Source organism: Callithrix jacchus, chromosome 18 (assembly GCF_049354715.1).
Source record: "Callithrix jacchus isolate 240 chromosome 18, calJac240_pri, whole genome shotgun sequence".
Taxonomy (NCBI): domain Eukaryota; kingdom Metazoa; phylum Chordata; class Mammalia; order Primates; family Cebidae; genus Callithrix; species Callithrix jacchus.
Window position 1 is genome coordinate 2,335,628 of NC_133519.1, and position 17,747 is coordinate 2,353,374.

The window sequence follows — 17,747 nt, forward strand, 5'->3', positions numbered from 1 at the left end:
AGGCCGGGAAATGCAATGTAGGGCAATTCCAGGCAAAGCTCTTTTATACAAGGCAACGCAAAGCAAGGCAATTTAAGGAAAGTTAATTTTAGGCATGACGAGGCAATGCAAGGCAAGGCAATGGAATTCCAGTCTAGGCAATTCGAGGCAAGGCGAGGCAAGGCAATCCCAGGCAAGGCAAGGCAATTCCAGGCAAGAGAAATCCAGGCAGGGTAATCCCGTGAAAAAAGAGGCAAGGCAACCCGAGGCAATTGCAGGAATGTCAATTCCAGGCAAGGAAAAATAAGGCAATTGCAGGAAAGGTAACGATTGACTAGAGAGGCAAGTCAATTTCAGGCAAGGCAAGAAAAGGCAATTCCAGGAAAGGCAAGGCAAGACAAGACAACGCAAGGCAATATCAGACAAGGTAATTCCAGGCAAGGCAAGAAAAGGCAATTCCAGGCAAGGCAATTTGAGGGAAGGCAAGGCAATGAAAGGCAAGGCCATTCTAGTAGAGGGAAACTAAGGCAACAAAAGGCAAAGCAATTCTAGTCAAGGCAATTCCAGGCGAAGAATGGCAAGGCAAGGCAATTCAATACAAGGCATCTTTAGTCAAGGCAAGGCAACACAAGGCAATTCCAGGAACGGCTATTTGAGGGAAGGCAAGGCAGGGCGATTTCAGGTAAGGAAAAGCAAGAAAAGGCAAGGCAATGCAATGCAAAACAATTCTAAGCAGGAAAATTCCAGGCAAGGCAAGGCAAGACAATTCCAGGCAAGACAAATTTGGGCTAGGCAAGGCAAGGCAAGGGAAGGCAGCACAATTCTAGGCAAGGCAATTCCAGGCACAGTAAGGCAAGGCAATGTAGGGCAATTCTAGGCAAGGCACATTTAGGCAAGGCAAATCAATGCAAGACAATTTCAGAAAAGTCAATCTGACACATGGCAAGGCAAGGCAAGGCAAGGAGAATCAATTTCAGGGAAGGCAATTCCAGGCAAGGCAAGGCAAGGCAATTTCAGGATAGGCAATTCCATGCAACACAAGGCAACGCAAGGCAAGGTAAGGCTATTCCAGGCAAGGCAAGGTTATTCCAGGCAAGGCAAGGCAAAGCAGTGCAATTCCAAGCAGGGAAATTTCAGGCAAGGTAATGCAAGGCAGGTAAGTTCCGTGCAAGACAAGGCAAGGCAATCATAGGCAAGGCAATTCCAGGAAAAACAAGGCAAGGCAAGGCAATTTCAGGCTAGGCAAAGCAAAAAATTTTGAGGCAATGCAAGGCAATACCGGGCAAGGCAAAGAAAGGGAAGTGAAGGAAAAGCACAGCAATTCCAAGCAAGGCAATTCTAGGAAAATACAAGGCAAGGCATTGCAAGGCAAGACATGGCAAGACAAGAAAAATTCAGGCAAGGCAAGGCAAGACAAATCAAAACAATTCCAGGCGAGGTAATTGCAGGGAAGGCAATTCCAGGCAAAGCAAGGCAAAACAAGGCAATTCCAGGCAAGGGAATTCCATGTAAGGCCAGAAGGGCAGTTCCACGAAATGCAAATCCAGGCAAGGGAAGGCAAGGAAATTCCAGGTAAGGCAACTCCAGGCAAGAAAAGGCAATGTAAGGCAAGACAAATCCAGGCAAGGCAATTTCTGGTAATGCAAGGCAGAGCAATTCCAGACAAGGTAAGGCAAGACAAGGCAGGAAAAGGCAACTCCAGACAAGGCAATTCCAGCTATGCTATGCCAAGGCAAGGCAATTCCAGCTAAGCCAAGGCAAGGCAATTCCAGGTAAGGTGAGGCAGGGCAATTCCAGGAAAGGAAAAGCAAGGCAATGAAAAACAATTCCAGGAAAGACAATTTCATGTAAGGCAAGACAAGGCAATTCCAGGCAAAACGACTTTGGGAAAGGCAGTTCTAGGCAAGGAAGGCAAGGTAAGTCAAGGCAAGGCAAAACAAGACAATTCTAGGCAAGACATTTTCAGGCCACGCAAGCGAGAAAAGGCAAAGCAAGGCAATGCAATTCTAGGCAAGGCAATTGCAGAAAAGGCAATTCCAGGCAAGGCAAGGCAAGACAAGACAGAGAAAGGTAATTCCAGGCAAGGTAATTTTAGGTAAGGCAAGGCAAGGCAATTCCAGGGAAGTCAACAATTTCAGAAAAAATAAGACAAGAGAAGGCAGGGAAAGGCAATCTCATGCAAGGCAATTCCAGGTAAGGCAAGGCAAAGCAATTCAAGGGAAGGCAACTCCAGACAACGCAAGGCAAGGCAAGACAATTCTATGCAAGGCAATTCCAGGAAAGGCAAGACAACACAGGGCAAGGCAATTCCAGTCAAGGCAAGGCAAGGCAAGGAAAGGCAAAAAAATTCCAGGGAAGGAAATTCCAGGCAAGGCAAGAAAAAACAAGGCAAGGCAGGAACATTCCACGCAAGGCAATTTTAGGCAATGCAAAGCAATGAAATGAAAGGCAATTCCAAGCAAGGCAATTCCAGGCAAGGCAAGGCAATTACAGACGGGGCCATTCAAGGCTAGGCAAGGAATGGCAATGCAAAAAAATTTCCAGCAAGGCAAAAAATTTTCAGGCAAGGTAATTCAAGGCAAGGCAAAACAAGACAAGGCAGGTTAATTCCAGGCAAGGCAATTAGAGGTAAGGAAAAGAAAGGCAAAGCAGAGCAATTTCAGGCAAAATATTCGAAGCAAAGCAAGGAAGGGAAATTCCAAGCAAGGCAATTTAAGGCAAGGCAAGGCAAATCAATTCCAGGCAAGGCAATTCTAGGTAAAGCAATTCTAGGCAAGGCAAGGCAAGTCAAGTCAAGGCAGTTCCAGGCAAGAAAATTTCTGGCAAGGCAAGCCAATGCAAGGCAATTAAAGGCAAGGCAATTCCAGGCAAGGCTAGACAAGAAAAGTGCGGGCAAGGCAAATCCAGGCAAGGCAAGGCAAGATAAGGCAAGAACATTCCAGGCAAAATAAAGGCAAGTCATGGCAATTGCAGGCAGGACAATTTCAGGTAAGGCAAGGCAACGCAGGGCAATTCCAGGCATGGCAATTCCAGACAATGCAAGGCAAGGCAAGACAATTGTAGGCAAGGCAATTCCAGGCAAGGCATGGCAAGCCAAAGCAAGGCAAGCCAAAGCAAGGCAATTCCAGACAGGGCAATTTCAGGCTAGGCAAGGAAAAGCAATGCAAGAAAATTCCAAGCAAGGCTGAAAAACTCCAGGTAAGGCGAATTGCAGAACAGGCGTTTTCAGGCAAGGCAAGGCAAATCTAGGCAAGGCAATTCCAGGAAATTCAAGGCAAGCCTTGGTATCTCAATTCCACACAAGGTCTTTCCAGGCTAGGCAAGGCAAGGCAATCCAAGAAAATTTCCAACAAGGCATGGAAATTCCAAGCAAGGCAATTTTAGGCAAGGCAAGGCAAGGCAAGGGAATTCCAAAGAAGGTATTTCCAGAGAAGGCAAGGAAAGACAATTCGAGGCAAGGCAATTCCAGTCAAGGCAAGACAATTCCAATCAAGGCAATACAAGGCAAGGTAATTCTAGGCAAGGCTAGTCAAGGCAAGACAAGGCAATACCAGGCAAGGCAATTCCAGGAAAGGCAAGGTAAGGCAATTCCAGGTAAGGAAAGGCAAAAAATTCCAGGGAAGGCAATTTCAGGAAAGGCAATTCTAGGCAAAGCGATTCTAGGCAAGGCAAGGCAGTCCCAGGCAAGAAAATTCCTTGCAAGGCAAGTCAATGCAAGGCAATTCCAGGCAAGTAAATTCCAGGCAAAACTAACCAAGAAAATTGCCGGCAAGGCAAATTCAGGCAAGGCAAAGACATTCCAGGCAAAATGAAACAAGTCACGGCAATTGCAGGCAGTGCAATTTCAGGCAAGAAAAGGCAAGGCAGGGTAATTCTAGGCAGGGAAATTCCAGACAATGCAAGGCAAGGCAAGACAATTGTAGGCAAGGCAATTTCAGGGAAAGCAAGGGAAGCCAAAGCAAGGCAATTCCAGACAAGGCAATTTCAGGCAAGGCAGAGCAAGGCAATTCCTGGCTAGGCAAGACAAGACAATGCAAGGCAATTCCAGAAGAGAAAATTCCAGGCAAGGAAAGGCAGTTCCAGACAAGGCACGGTAAGGTAAGGCAAGGCAAGGCAAGGCAAGGCAATGCAATTCTAGGCAAGGTAATTCCAGTCAAGGCAAGGCAATCCCAGGCAAGACAACTCCAGGCAAGGCAATCTCATGCAAGGCAATGCAAGGAAATTCCAAGAAAGTAAATTCCAATGCAAGGAAAGGCAAGGCAATTCCAGGCAAGGTAAGGCAAGGCAGTGCAATTATGGCAGGGAAATTTCAGGCAAGGTAATGCAAGGCAGATTAGTTTTGATCAAGACAAGACAAGGCAATTATAGGCAATGCAATTCCAGGCAAGCCAAGGCAAAACAATTCCAGGCAGGGCAACTCCAGGCTAGGCAAAGCAAGACAACGCAAAAAATTCCAGGCAATGCAAGGCAATTCCAGGCCAGGAAAAGCAAGTCAAGGCAATGCCAGGCAAGGCAATTCTACGAAAGGCAAGGCAAGGAAAAGCAATAAAAGGCAAGACAAGTCAGAGAAAGAAAATACAAATCCAGGCAAGGCAGTTCCAGGCGAGGCGAGGCAAGGCAAGGCAAATTCAGGCAAAGCAACTTTACGTAAGGCACCACAGGGCAATTTCAGGAAAGGCAAATCCAGGCAAGGCAAGGCAAGGCAAGGCAATTCCAGACAAGGCAAAGAAAGGAAAGGAAAGGAAATTCCAGGAAAGGCAATTCCAGGCAAGGCCAGAAAAGACAAGGCAAAACAAGGCAAGGCAAGGCAAGTCCAGGTAAGAAAATTCCTGGCATGGCAAGTCAATTGAAGGCAATTACAGGCAAGTAAATTCTAGGCAAGGCTAGGCAAGGAAATCGCAGGCAAGACAAACGCTGGCAAGACAAGGCAATTTCAGGTAAGGCCACTTCAGGAAATGCAAGGAAAAGCAATTCCAGGTAAGTCAATTGCTGCAACGGCAATTCCAGGAAAATTAAGGCAAGAGAAAACAGGGAAAGGCAATCTCAGGCAAGGCAATTCCAGGTAAGGCAAGCAAGGCAAATCCAGAAAAGGCAACTTCAGACAAGGCAAAGCAAGGCAATTTCAGGTGAGGCAAGGCAAAACAATTCCAGGCAAGGAAATTCAAGGCAAGGCAATTCTAGGCAAGGCAAGGTAAGGAAAGTCAATGCAAGGAAATTTCAGGCAAGTAAATTCCAGGCAAGGTTAGGTAAGGAAATTTCAGTCAAGGCAAATTCAGGCCAGGCAAGGCAAGGCAAATCTAGGCAAGTCAAGACAAGGCAATTCCAGGCAAGGCAATTCGATGTAAGGCAAGGCAGGGAAATTCCAGGAAAGGCAAATCCAGGCAAGGCTAGGCAACTCCAGGCAAACCAAGGCAAGGGAATTTCAGGCTAGGCAATTCCAGGCAAGGCAAGGCAAGAAAATTCCAGGAAAGGCAATTCCAGGCAAAGCCAGGAAAGTCAAGGCAATCTTAGGAGAGGAAAAAAAGGCAATTCCAGAGTAGAAAATTCCTGGCAAGTCAAGTCAATTCAAAGCAATTCCAGGCAAGGAAATTCTAGGCCAGGTTAGGCAAGGCAAATCCAGAAAAGGCAAGGCAAGGGAAGACAAATTCATGCAAGGCAGTCCCAGACAAGGCAAGGCAAAACAAGGCAAGGCAATTCCACGTAAGGCAAGGCAGGGCAATTCCAGGCAAGGCAATTACTGCAAAGGCAATTCCAGAAATATTAAGGGAAGAGAGAACAGGGAAAGGCAATCTCAGGCAAGGCAATTCCAGTTAAGGCAAGCAAGGCAAATCCAGAAAAGGCAATTTCAGACAAGGCAAAGCAAGGCAATTCCAGGTAAGGCAAACCAAACAATTTCAGGCAAGGAAATTCCAGGCAAGGCCATTCTAGGCAAGGCAAGGCCAGAAAAGGTAAGGTAAGGCAAAGCAATTTCAGGCAAGAAAAGTCCTGGAAAGGCAAGGCAATGCAAGGCAATTCCAGGCAAAAAAGAAAATTCCAGGAAACGCTAGGCAAGGAAACTGCAGGCAAGGCAAATTCAGGCAAAAGGCAAGGCAAGGCAAGGCAAGGCAAGGCAAGGCAAGGCAAGGCAAGGCAAGGCAAGGCAAGGCAAGGCAAGGCAAGGCAAGGCAAGGCAAGGCAAGGCAAGGCAAGGCAAGGCAAGGCAAGGCAAGGCAAGGCAAGGCAAGGCAAGGCAAGGCAAGGCAAGGCAAGGCAAGGCAAGGCAAGGCAAGGCAAGGCAAGGCAAGGCAAGGCAAGGCAAGGCAAGGCAAGGCAAGGCAAGGCAAGGCAAGGCAAGGCAAGGCAAGGCAAGGCAAGGCAAGGCAAGGCAAGGCAAGGCAAGGCAAGGCAAGGCAAGGCAAGGCAAGGCAAGGCAAGGCAAGGCAAGGCAAGGCAAGGCAAGGCAAGGCAATTACAGACAAGGTAAATAAAAGCAAGGCAAGGCAATTCCAGGAAAGGAAATTCCAGGCAAGGCCAGGAAAGTCAAGGCAATTTCAGACAAAGCAAGAGAAGGCAAGGCAAGGAAAGTTTAGAGAAAAATTCCTGGCAAAGCTATGCAAGGAAATTGTAGGCAAGACAAATGAAGGCAAGGCAAGGTAAGGCAAGGAAATTCCAGGCAAGGCAAGTCAGAAAATTCCAGGCAGGGAAATTACAGGCAAGGAAAAGCAATGCAGGGCAATTGCAGGCAGGGCAAATCCAGACAATGCAAGGCAATGCAAGACAATTCTATGCAAGTCAATTCCAGGCAAGGCAAGGCAAGACAAAGCAAGGCAATGCCAGACAGGGCAATTCCAGGCAACTCAAAAAAAGGCAATGCAAGAAAATGCCAAGCAAGACAAAAATATTTCAGGCAAAGGAATTCAAGGCAAGGAAAAACAAGGCAAAGTAGGCCAATTCCCGACAAGGCAGTTTGAGTTAAGGAAAGGCAAGGCAAAGCAGGGCAATTCCAGACAAGGCAAGTAAAGGCAAAAAGGGCAATTCCAGGCAAGGCAAGTAAAGGCAAAAAGGGCAATTCCAGGCAAGGCGATTTTAGGCAAGGAAAGGCAATCCAAGACAAGGCAAGGGAATTCAAACAAGGAAATTTTAGGCAAAGTAGGAAAGACAATTTCAGACAAGGGAATTCCAGGCAAGCAAGGTGAGACAAGGCAATGCAATTCTAGGCAAGGCAATTCCAGGCAAGACAATGCATTGAAGGCAAGGCAACTTCAGGCAAGGCAATTTTTGTCAATGAAAGCCAAGGCAATTTTTGTCAATGCAAGCCATAGCAATTTCAAGAAAGGCAATTGCAGGCAAGGTAAAGCAAGACAAGGCAGGGAACGGTATTTCCGTACAAGGCAATTGCAGCTAAGGCAAGGAAAGACAATTCCAGGCGAGGCAATTCCAGTCAAAGCAAGGCAAGGCAACACAAGTGAAGGCAATTCTAGGCAAGGCAATTCCAGGAGAGGAAAGGAAAAGAAAGGAAAGGAAAGGAAAGGAAAGGAAAGGAAAGGAAAGGAAAGGAAAGGAAAGGAAAGGAAAGGAAAGGAAAGGAAAGGAAAGGCAATTCGAAGCAAGGCAATTCCAGTCAAGTCAAGGCAAAACAAGGCAATTCCACACTAGGCTATACCAGAGAAGGAAACGCAGGGCAAGTCCAAGCAAGGAAATGCAAGGCAATGCAACGCAATTCCAAGCAAGGCAATACCAGGTAAGACAAGGCAAGAAAATTGCAAGCAAGGTAATTCCAGGCAAGACAAGACATGGCAATGCCAGGAAAGGCAATTCCAGACAAGGCAAGGCAAGGGAAAGCAAGGCATGGCAAGGCAATGCAATTCTAGGCAAGGCAATTGCAGAAAAGGCAATTCTAGGCAAGATAAAACAAAACAAGGCAGAGAAAGGCAATTCCAGGCAATGCAATTTTAGGTGAGAAAAGGCAAGGCAATTCCAGTTAAGGCAACTCCAGGAAATGCAAGGCATGGAAATTCCAGGCAAGGCAATTGTTGGAAAGGCAATTCCAGGAAAATTAAGGCAAGAGAAGGCAGGGAAAGGCAATCCCAGGCAAGACAATTCCAGTCGAGGCAAGGCAAGGCAACGCAAGCTAAGGCAATTCCAGGTGAGGAAAGGAAAAGAAAGGCAATTCGTAGCAAGGCAATTCCAGTCAAGTCAAGGCAAGACAAGTCAATTCCAGGTAAGTCTATACCAGGGAAGGCAATGCAGGGCAATTCCAGGAAAGGAAAAACAAAGCAATGCCACGCAAATCCAGGCAAGGCAATTCCAGGTAAGGCAAGGCAAGACAATTGCAGAAAAGGCAAATCCAGGCAAGGCAAGGCTAAGCCAGTAAAATCCAAGCAAGGCAAGGTAAATCAGGGCATTTGCAGGAAGGGCAATTTCAGGCAAGGCAATGCAATTCTAACCAAGGCAAGACAATGCAATACAAGGCAATTTCAGGCAGGGCAATTCCTGTCAATACAAGGCAATGCAATGGCAGGCAAAACAAGGCAAGCCAGGGCAAGGCAATTCCAGACAGGGCAATTCCACGCTAGGCAAGACAGGGCAAGGCAAGGCAAGACGATGCAAGAGAGTATTCAGGAAAAAATGGAAATTCTAAGCAAGGCAAATTCATGGCAAAAGAAGGCTAGGCAATTCCAAAAGGGGAAATTCCAGGCAAGGCAAAGCCAGGGAAAGAAGAGCAATTCTAGGCAAGGCAACTCCAAGCAAGGCAAAGCCTGGCAATTCCAGGCAAGGCAACTCCAGGCAAGGCAAAACAAGACAATGCAGGCCAATTTCAGGCAAGGTAATTCGAGGTAAGGAAAGGCAAGGCAAAGGGCAATTCCAGGCAAAGCAATTCGAGGCGAGGCAAGGCAGGGAAATTCTAAGCAAGGGAATTCGAGGCAAGGCAAAAAAGGCAAAGAAAAACCCCAATTACAGGAAAGGCGATTTCAGGTAAAGCAAGTCAAGGCAATTAAAGGCAAGATAACTCCAGAAAAGGTAATTCCAGGCAAGACAAGGAAAGAATTCCAGCAAGGCAATTCCAGTCTATACAATTCCAGGCAACGCAAGGCAAGCCAAGGCAAGGAAAGGCAATTCCAGGCAAGACAACTCCAGGCAAGGCAATCCCATGCAAGGAAAGGCAAGGCAATGCAAGGCAATTACGGGAAAGTCAATTCCAGGCAAGGAAAGCAAAGAATTCCAGCAAGGCAGTCCAATTCCAGGCGGGAAAATTTTAGGCAAAATAATGCAAGGCAGGTCAGTTCTGATCAAGACAAGGCAAGGCAATTATAGGCAACGAAATTCCTGGCAAGGCAAGGTAAGCCAAGGCAAAACAATTCCACGCAGGGCAACTCCAGGTTAGGCAAAGCAAGGCAACGCAAAAAATTCCAGTCAAGACAAGGCAATTCCAGCCAAGGCAAAGAAAGTCAAGGCAATTCCAGGCAAGGCAATTCTATTCAAGGCAAGGAAAGACAAGACAAGACAAGACAAGGCAAGGCAAGGCAAGGCAAGGCAAGGCAAGGCAAGGCAAGGCAAGGCAAGGCAAGGCAAGGCAAGGCAAGGCAAGGCAAGGCAAGGCAAGGCAAGGCAAGGCAAGGCAAGGCAAGGCAAGGCAAGGCAAGGCAAGGCAAGGCAAGGCAAGGCAAGGCAAGGCAAGGCAAGGCAAGGCAAGGCAAGGCAAGACGACAAGACAAGACAAGGCAAGACAAGACAAGACAAAAAATCCAGACAAGGAAGTTCCAGCCGAGGGAAGGCAAAGCAATGCAATTCCAGGCGAGGCAACGCAGGAAAATACCAGGAAAGGCAGATCCAGACAAGGCAAGGCCAGGCAATTCCAGGCAAGGCAAAGCAAGGCAAGGCAAAGCAAGGCAAGGCAAAACAATTCCAGAAAAGGCAGTCCCAAGCAAGCCCAGGAACGTCAAGGCAATTTCAGATGAGGAAAGAAGGTAAGACAAGGCAAGGCAAGTCCAGGCAAGAAAATTCCTGGCAAGTCAAGTCAAATCAATGCAAGGCAATTCCAGGCAAGTAAATTCTAGGCAAGGCTAGGCAAGAAAATTGCTGGCAAGACAAATGCAGGAAAGGCAAGGCAAAGCAAGGAAATTCCAGGCAAGGCAAGGTAAGTCAGAGCAATTTCAGGCAGGGAAATTTAAGGCAAGGCAAGGAAGAGCAAATGCAGGCAGGGCAAATCCAGACCAAACAAGGAAAGGCAAGACAATTCTAGGCAAGGCAAGGTAAGTCAGAGCAATTGCAGGCAGGGAAACTTAAGGCAAGGCAAGGCAAGGCAAGGAAGAGCAAATGCAGGCAGGGCAAATCCAGACCAAACAAGGCAAGGCAAGACAATTCTAGGCAAGGCATTTCCAGGCAAGGAATGGCAAGCCAAATCAAGGCAATGCCAGACAGGGCAATCCCAGGCTAGGCAAAATAAAGGCAATGTAAGAGAATGCCCAGCATGGCAAAAAAATTCCAGGCAAATGAATTCAAGGCAAGGCAAAACCAGAAAAGGCAGGCCAATTCCAGGCAAGGCAATTCGATGTAAGAAAAGGCAAGTCAAAGCAGGGCAATTCCAGGCAAGGAAATCCGAGGCAAGGCAAGGCAAAGCAAAACAGGGCAATTCCAAGCAAGGCGATTTCACGCAAGGCAAGGCAAGGCAATTCAAAGCAAGACAAGACAAGGCAAGGCAAGGCGATGTAAACAAGAAAATTCCAGGCAAGGCAAGGAAAGACAATTTTAGGCAAGGCAATTCTGGGCAAGGCAAAGTGAGGCAAGGCAATGCAATGCAATTCTAGGCAAGGCAATTCCAGGCAAAGCAAGTCAACGCAAAGCAAGGCAATTTAAGGGAAGTCAATTCCTGACAATGCAAGCCAAGGCAATTCCAGGCAAAACAATGGCCAGAAAGGCAATTCCAGGCAAGGCAAGGCAAGATAAGTCTTGGAAAGGTGTTTCCAGGCAAGGCAATTCCACCTAAGGCAAGGAAAGACAATTCCAGGCAAGGGAATTTCTGTCAAGGCAAGGCAAGGCAATGCAAGGCAAGGCAATTCTAGGCAAGGCAATTCCAGGCAAGTAAAGGAAAGGCAAGCTAATTCGAAGCAAGGCAAATCCAGTTAAGTCAAGGCAAGACAAGGCAATTCCACGCAAGGCTATACCAGGGAAGGCAATGCAGGGCAATTTCAGGCAAGGAAAAGCAAGGAAATGCAACGCAATTCCAGGCAAGGCAATTCCAGGTAAGGCAAGGCAAGACAATGGCAGGCAAGATAATTCCAGGCAAGGCAATCCTATGCAAGGCAAGGGAAGGCAATGCAATTCTAGGCAAGGCAATTGCAGGAAAGGCAATTCCAAGCAAGATAAAAAAAAACAAGTCCAAGAAGGCAATTCCAGTCAAGGCAATTTCAGGTAAGGCAAGGCAAGGCAATTCTAGTTATGGGAATTCCAGGAAATGCAAGAAAGGGCAATTCCAGGGAAGACAATTGCTGGAAATGCAATTCCAGGAAAATTAAGGCAAGAGAAATCAGGTAAAGGCAATCCCAGGTAAGGCAAGGCAAGGCAAATCCAGGGAAGGCACATTCAAACAAGGCAAGGCAAGGAAATTCCAGGCAAGGAAATTCCAGGTAAGGCAAGGCAACACAGTTCCAGGCAAGGAAATTCCACGCAAGACAATTCTAGGCAAGGAAATGCAAGGCAAGGCAATTCCAGGCAAGAAAAGTCCTGGCGTGTCACGTCAATGCAAGGCAATTTCAGGCAAGTAAATTCCAGGCAGGGCTAGGCAAGGAAATTGCAGGCAAGGCAAATCCAGGCAAGGAAAGGCTAGGCAAGGAAATTCCGGGAAAGGCAAGGCAAGTCAGGGAAATTGCAGGCAGGGCAATTGCAGAAACGGCAATGCAATTCTAGGCAAGGCAAGGCAATGCAAGGCAAGGCAAAACAATTTCAGGCAGAACAATTTCTGGCAATGAAAGACAAGGCAATTGCAGGCAAGTCAATTGCTGGAAAGGCAATTCCAGGCAAAGGAAGTCAAGCCAAGGCAAGGCAATACCAGACAGGGACATTCCAGGCTAGGCACGGCAAGGCAATTCAAGAAAATTTCCAACAAGTCATGGAAATTCTAAGCAAGAAAATTTTAGGCAAAACAAGGCCAGGAAATTACAGTCAAGGCAATTCCAGGAAAGGCAAAGCCAGGCAAGGAAAGGCAATTCTAGGCAAGGCAATTTCAGGTAAGGCAAGGCATGGCAATTCCAGGCAAAGCAATTCCAGGGAAGGCAGGTTAATTCTAGGCAAGGTAATTCTAAGTAAGGAAACGCAAGGCAAAGCAGGGCAATTCCAGGCAAAGCAATTTGAGGAAAGGCAAGGCAGGGAAATTCCAAGCAAGGCAATTCAACGCAAGGCAAGCAAAGGCAAAAAAGGGCAATTCCAGGCAAGGCGACTTCCTGCAAGGCAAGTCAAGGCAATTAAAGGCAATACAACTCCAGACCAGGTAATTCTAGGCAAGGCAAGGAAAAGCAATTCAAGGCAACGCAAGATAAGGTAAGGTAACGCAATTCTAGGCAAGGAAATTCCAGACAAAGCAAGGGAAGGCAAGGCAAAACAAGGCAATTCCAGGCAACACAAGGCAAGACAGGGCAATTCCATTCAGGGCAATTTCAGGCATGGCAAGTGAAGGCAAGGCAATTCCAGAGAGTGTAATTCCAGGCTAAGCAATGCAATGCAATGCAAGAAAACTCCCAAAAAGGCAAGAAAATTACAGGCACGGCAATTTTATTCAAGAAAAGGTAAGGCAATGTCATTGAAGGGCATTCCAGTCAAAGCAAAACACGGCAAGTCAGGCCAATTCCGGGCAAGGCAATTTGAGGTAAGGAAAGGCAAGGCAAAGCAGGGAAACTCCAGACACGGCCATTTGAGGCAAGGAGAGGCAGGAAAATTCCACACAAAGTAATTCGAGGCAATGCAAGGCAAGGCAAGGCAAAAGGGGGCAATTCTAGGCAATGCTATTTCAGGCAAGGCAAGTCAAGGCAATTCCAGTCAAGGCAAGGCAAGATATAACAAGACAATTCTAGATAAGGTAATTCCAGGCAAAACAAGGAAAGGCACTTCGAAGCAATGAAATTCCAGGGAAGCAATTTCTGGCAATGCAAAGCAGGGCAACTTCAGACAAGTGAAAACAAAATAAGGCAGTGAAAAACAATTCCAGACAAGGCAATTTCAGCTAAGGCAAGGCAAGATAATTTCAGGCAAGAGAATTTCCCTAAAGGCAAGGCAAGGCAATGCAATTCAAGGCAATTCTATGCAAGATAATTCCAGGCAAGAAAAGGCAATTCAAAACAAGGCAACTCTAGTCAAGGCAAGGCAAGAGAAGGCAATTACAGGCAAGGATATTCGACAGAAGGCAAGCCAGGGCAATTCTATGCAAAGAAGAGCAAGGCAAGGCCAGGAAGTTCAATGCAAGGCAATTCCATGAAAGGAAATTCCAGGCAAGGCAATGCAAGGCAATTCCAGGCAAGGCAATTATAGGCAAGGCATTTCCAGACAAGGCAGTGCAAGGCAATGTAGGGCAGTTCGAGGCAACGCTCTTTTATGCAAGGCAAGGCAATGCAAGGCAATTTCAGGAAAGTCAATTTTAGGCATGGAAAGGAAAGGCAAGGCAAGGAGACGCAGTTCCAATCAAGGCAATTACAGGCAAGGCAAGGCAAGACAATTCCAGGCAACGCAAAGCAAGGAAAGGCAATTCCAGGAAAGACAACTCCAGGCAAGGAAATCCTATGCAAGGAAAGGCAAGGCAAGGCAATTGAAGGCAATTCCGGGAAAGTCCATTTCAGGCAAGGAAAGGCAAGGCAATTCCAGCAAGGCAAGGCAAGGCAGTGCAATTCTGGGAAGGGAAATTTCAGGCAAGGTAATGCAAGGCAGGTCAGTTCCCAACAAGACAAAACTAGGCAATTATGGGTAAGGCAATTCCAGGAAGGCAAGGCAAGCCTAGGCAAAACAACTCCAGGCAGGGCAATTCCAGGCTAGGCAAAGCAAGACAATGCAAAAAATTCCAGGCAAGTAAGGCAATTCCAGGCAAGGTAAGGAAAGGCAAGGCAAAGAAATTCAAGGTAATTCCAGGCAAGGCAATTCTAGGCAAGGCAAGGAAAGGTAAGGCAAGACAAGACAAAACAAGGCAAATCCAGGCAAGGCAGTTCCAGGCAAGTCAAGTCAAGGAAATTCCTGGAAAGGCAACTCCAGGCAAGGCAAGGCAAGGCAGTTCCAGGTTAGGAAATTTTAGGCAAGGCAAGGTAAGGCATTTCCAGGAAAGGCAATTCCAAGCAAGGCCAGGAATGTCAACGCAATTCCAGACAATGCAAGACAAGCAAGGCAAGGCAACGCAATTCCAGGAAAGAAAATTTCTGACAAGGGAAGTCAATGCAAGGCAATTCCAGGCAAGTAAATTCCAGGGAAGGCTAGGCAAGGAAATTGCAGGCAAGACAAATGCAGGCAAGGCAAGGCGAGGAAATTTCAGGTAAGACAAAGCAAGTTAGGGCAATTACAGGCAGGAAAATTTAAGGCAAGTCATGACAAGGAAGGGCAATCAGAGTCAGGGCAAATCCAGACAATGCACGGCAAAAAAACGATAATTCTAGGCAAGGCAGTTCCATGCAAGGGAAAACAAACCAAAGCAAGGCAATTCCAGAAAGGGCAATTGCAGGCTTGGCAAAAAAAGGCAATGCATGAAAATGCCCAGCCAAAAAAATTCCAGGCAAAGGATTTCAAGGCAAGGCAAAACAAGACAAGGCGATTCGAGGTAAGGAAAGGCAAGGAAAAGCAGGGCAATTTTAGGCAAGGTAATTTGAGGCAAGAAAAGGCAGGGAAATTTCAAGCAAGGCAATTCGAGGCAAGGCAGGGCAGGGCAAAAAAGGGCAACTTCAAGCAATGCGATTTCAGGCAAGGCAATGCAAGACAAGACAAGGCAAGGCAAGGCAATTCCAGACAAGCAAAAACCAAGCAAGTCAATGAAAGGCAATTCCAGGAACGGCAATTCCATGCAAGACAAGGAAAGGAAAGGCAATACAATTCTAGGTAATTCAATTCCTGGCAAAGCAATGAAATGCAAGGCATGGCAATTTCAGGCAAGACAATTTCTGACAATTCCAGGCAAGGAAATTTCTGTAAAGGCAACTCCAGGCAAGACAAGGCATGACAAGGCAGAGAAAGGTGTTTCCAAGTAAGGCAATGCCAGCTAAGGCAAGGCAAGACACTTCCAGGCAATTCCAGTCAAGGCAAGGCAACAGAAGGCAAGCCAATACTAGCCAGGGCAATTTCAGGCGAGGAAAGGCAAGGAAATTTGAAGCAAGGCAATTCCAGTCAAGGCAAGGCAAGACAAGGAAATTCCATGCAAGGCTATTCCAGGGAAGGCGATGCAGGGCAATTTCAGGCAAGGGAAAGCAAGGCAATGCAACACAATTCCACGGAAGAAATTCCAGGCAAGGCAAGGCAAGACAAGGCAATGCCAGGAAAGGCAATTCCAGGCAAGGTAAGGCAAGGGAAAGCAAGGGAAGACAAGGCAATTCTAGGAAGGCAATTGCAGGAAAGGCAATTCCAGGCGAGGCAAGGCTAGAGAAAGTAGAGAAAGGCAATTTCAGGCAAGGCAATTTTAGATAAGGCAAGGCAAAACAATTCCAGGAAAGACAACTCCAGGTAATGCAAGGCAGGGCAATTGCAGGAAAAACAATTGCCAAAAGGACATTTTCAGGAAAATTTAGACAAGAGGAGACAGGGAAAGGCAATCCCAGGCAATGCAATTTCTGGTAAAGCAAGGCAAGGCAATTCCAGGGAAGGCAAATAAGGACAAGGCAAAGAAAGGCAATTCCAGGCAAAACAATTTCAGGTAGGCAATCCAAAACAATCCCAGGCAATGCAATTCCAGGCAAGGCAATTTTAGACAAGGCAATTTTAGGCAAGGCAAGGCAATACAAGGCAAGGCAAGACAATTCCAGGCAAGAAAATTTCTGGCAAGGCAAGTCAATGCAAGGAAATTCCAGGCAAATAAATTCCAGCCAAGGTATTCGAGGAAATTGCAGAAAAGGCAAATCCAGACAAGGCAAGGCAATTCCAGGCAAGGCAAGGCAAGGCAGAGCAATTGCAGGCAGGCTTTTCAGGCAAAGCAAGGCAAGGCAGGGCAATTCCAGCCAGGGCAATTCCAGACAACGCAAGGAAATGCAGCACAACTCTAGGCAAGGCAATCCCACGCAAGGCAAGGCAAGCCAAAGCAAGGCAATTCCAGACAGGGCAATTCCAGGCTAGGCAAGGAAAGGCAATGCAAGAGAATTCATGGCAAGGAAAAAAATCCAGGGAATGGAATTCAAGGCAAGGCAAGGCAAAACAAGGCAAGGCAAGCCAATTCCAGGCAATGCAATTCGTGGTAAGGAAAGGCAAGGACAAGCAGGTAAATTCCAGGCAAGGAAATTCAAGGCAAGGCAAGGCAGGAAAATTCCAAGTAAGGCAATTTGAGACAAGGCAATGCAAGGTAAAAAAGGGCAACTGACGCCAAGGCTATTTCAAATCCAGGTTAGGCAAAGCAAGGCAAGACAAGACAAGGCAACACCAGGAAAGGCAATTCCAGCGAAGGCAAGGCAAGGGAAGGCAAGGCAACGCAATGCCATTCTAGGCAAGGCAATTGCAAGAAAGGCAATTCCAGGCAAGGTTAGGCAAGACAAGGCAGAGAAAGGCAATTCCAGGCAAGGCAATTTTCGGTAAGGCAAGGCAAGGCAATACCAGGGAAGGCAACTCTAGGAAATAAAAGGCAGGGCCATTTCAGGCAAGGCAATTGCCAGAAAGGCAATTTCAGGAAAATTAAAACAAGAGAAGGCAGGGAAAGACTATCCCAGGCAAGGCAATTCCAGGAAAGGCAACCCCAGACAAGGCAAGGCAAGGCAATTCCAGGTAAGACAAGGCAAAACAATTTCACCAAGGCAATTCTAGGCAAGGCAAGGCAAGACAATGCAAGGCAAGGCAATTCCAGGCACGAAAATTCCCAGCAATGCAGTCAATGCAAAACAATTCCAGGCAAGTAAATATCAGGAAAAGCTAGGCAAGGAAATTGCAGGCAAGGCAAATCCACGAAAAGTCAAGTCAAGGCAAGGAAATTCCAGGCAAGGCAAGGCAGGGCAATTGCAGGTAGGGCAATACCAGGCAAGGCAAAACAAGACAGGGCAATTGCAGGCATGGCAATTACAGACAACACAGGGCAAGGCAATTCCAGGCAAGGCAAGGCAAGGCAAGCAAAAGCAAGGCTATTCCGGACAGGGCAATTCCAGGCTAGGCAAGAAAAGACAATGCAAAAAAAATCAAGGCAAGGTGAAACAAGGCAAAGCAGACCAATTTCAGGCAAGGCAACTCGAGGTAAGGAAAGGCAAGGGAAAGCAGGGCAATTTCAGGCAATGCAATTCAAGGCAAGGCAAATCAGGGAAATTCCAAGCAAAACAATTCGAGGCAAGGCAAAGCAGGGAAATTCCAAGCAAAACAATTCGAGGCGAGGCAAGGTAAGGCAAAAAACGGCAATTCCAGGCAAGATGATTTCAGGCAAGGCAAGACAAGACAAGGAAAGCAAGTCCAGACAAGAAAATTCCAGGCAAAGCAAGGTAAGGCAAGGCAATGAAATTCTAGGCAAGGCAATTCCAATCTAGGCAATTATGGGCAAGGGAAGGCAGGAAAATTTCAAGCAAGGCAATTCTAGGTAAGGCAAGGCAAGGCAAAAAAGGGCAATTCCAAGCAAGGCGATTTTAGGCTAGGCAAGGCAAGGCAAG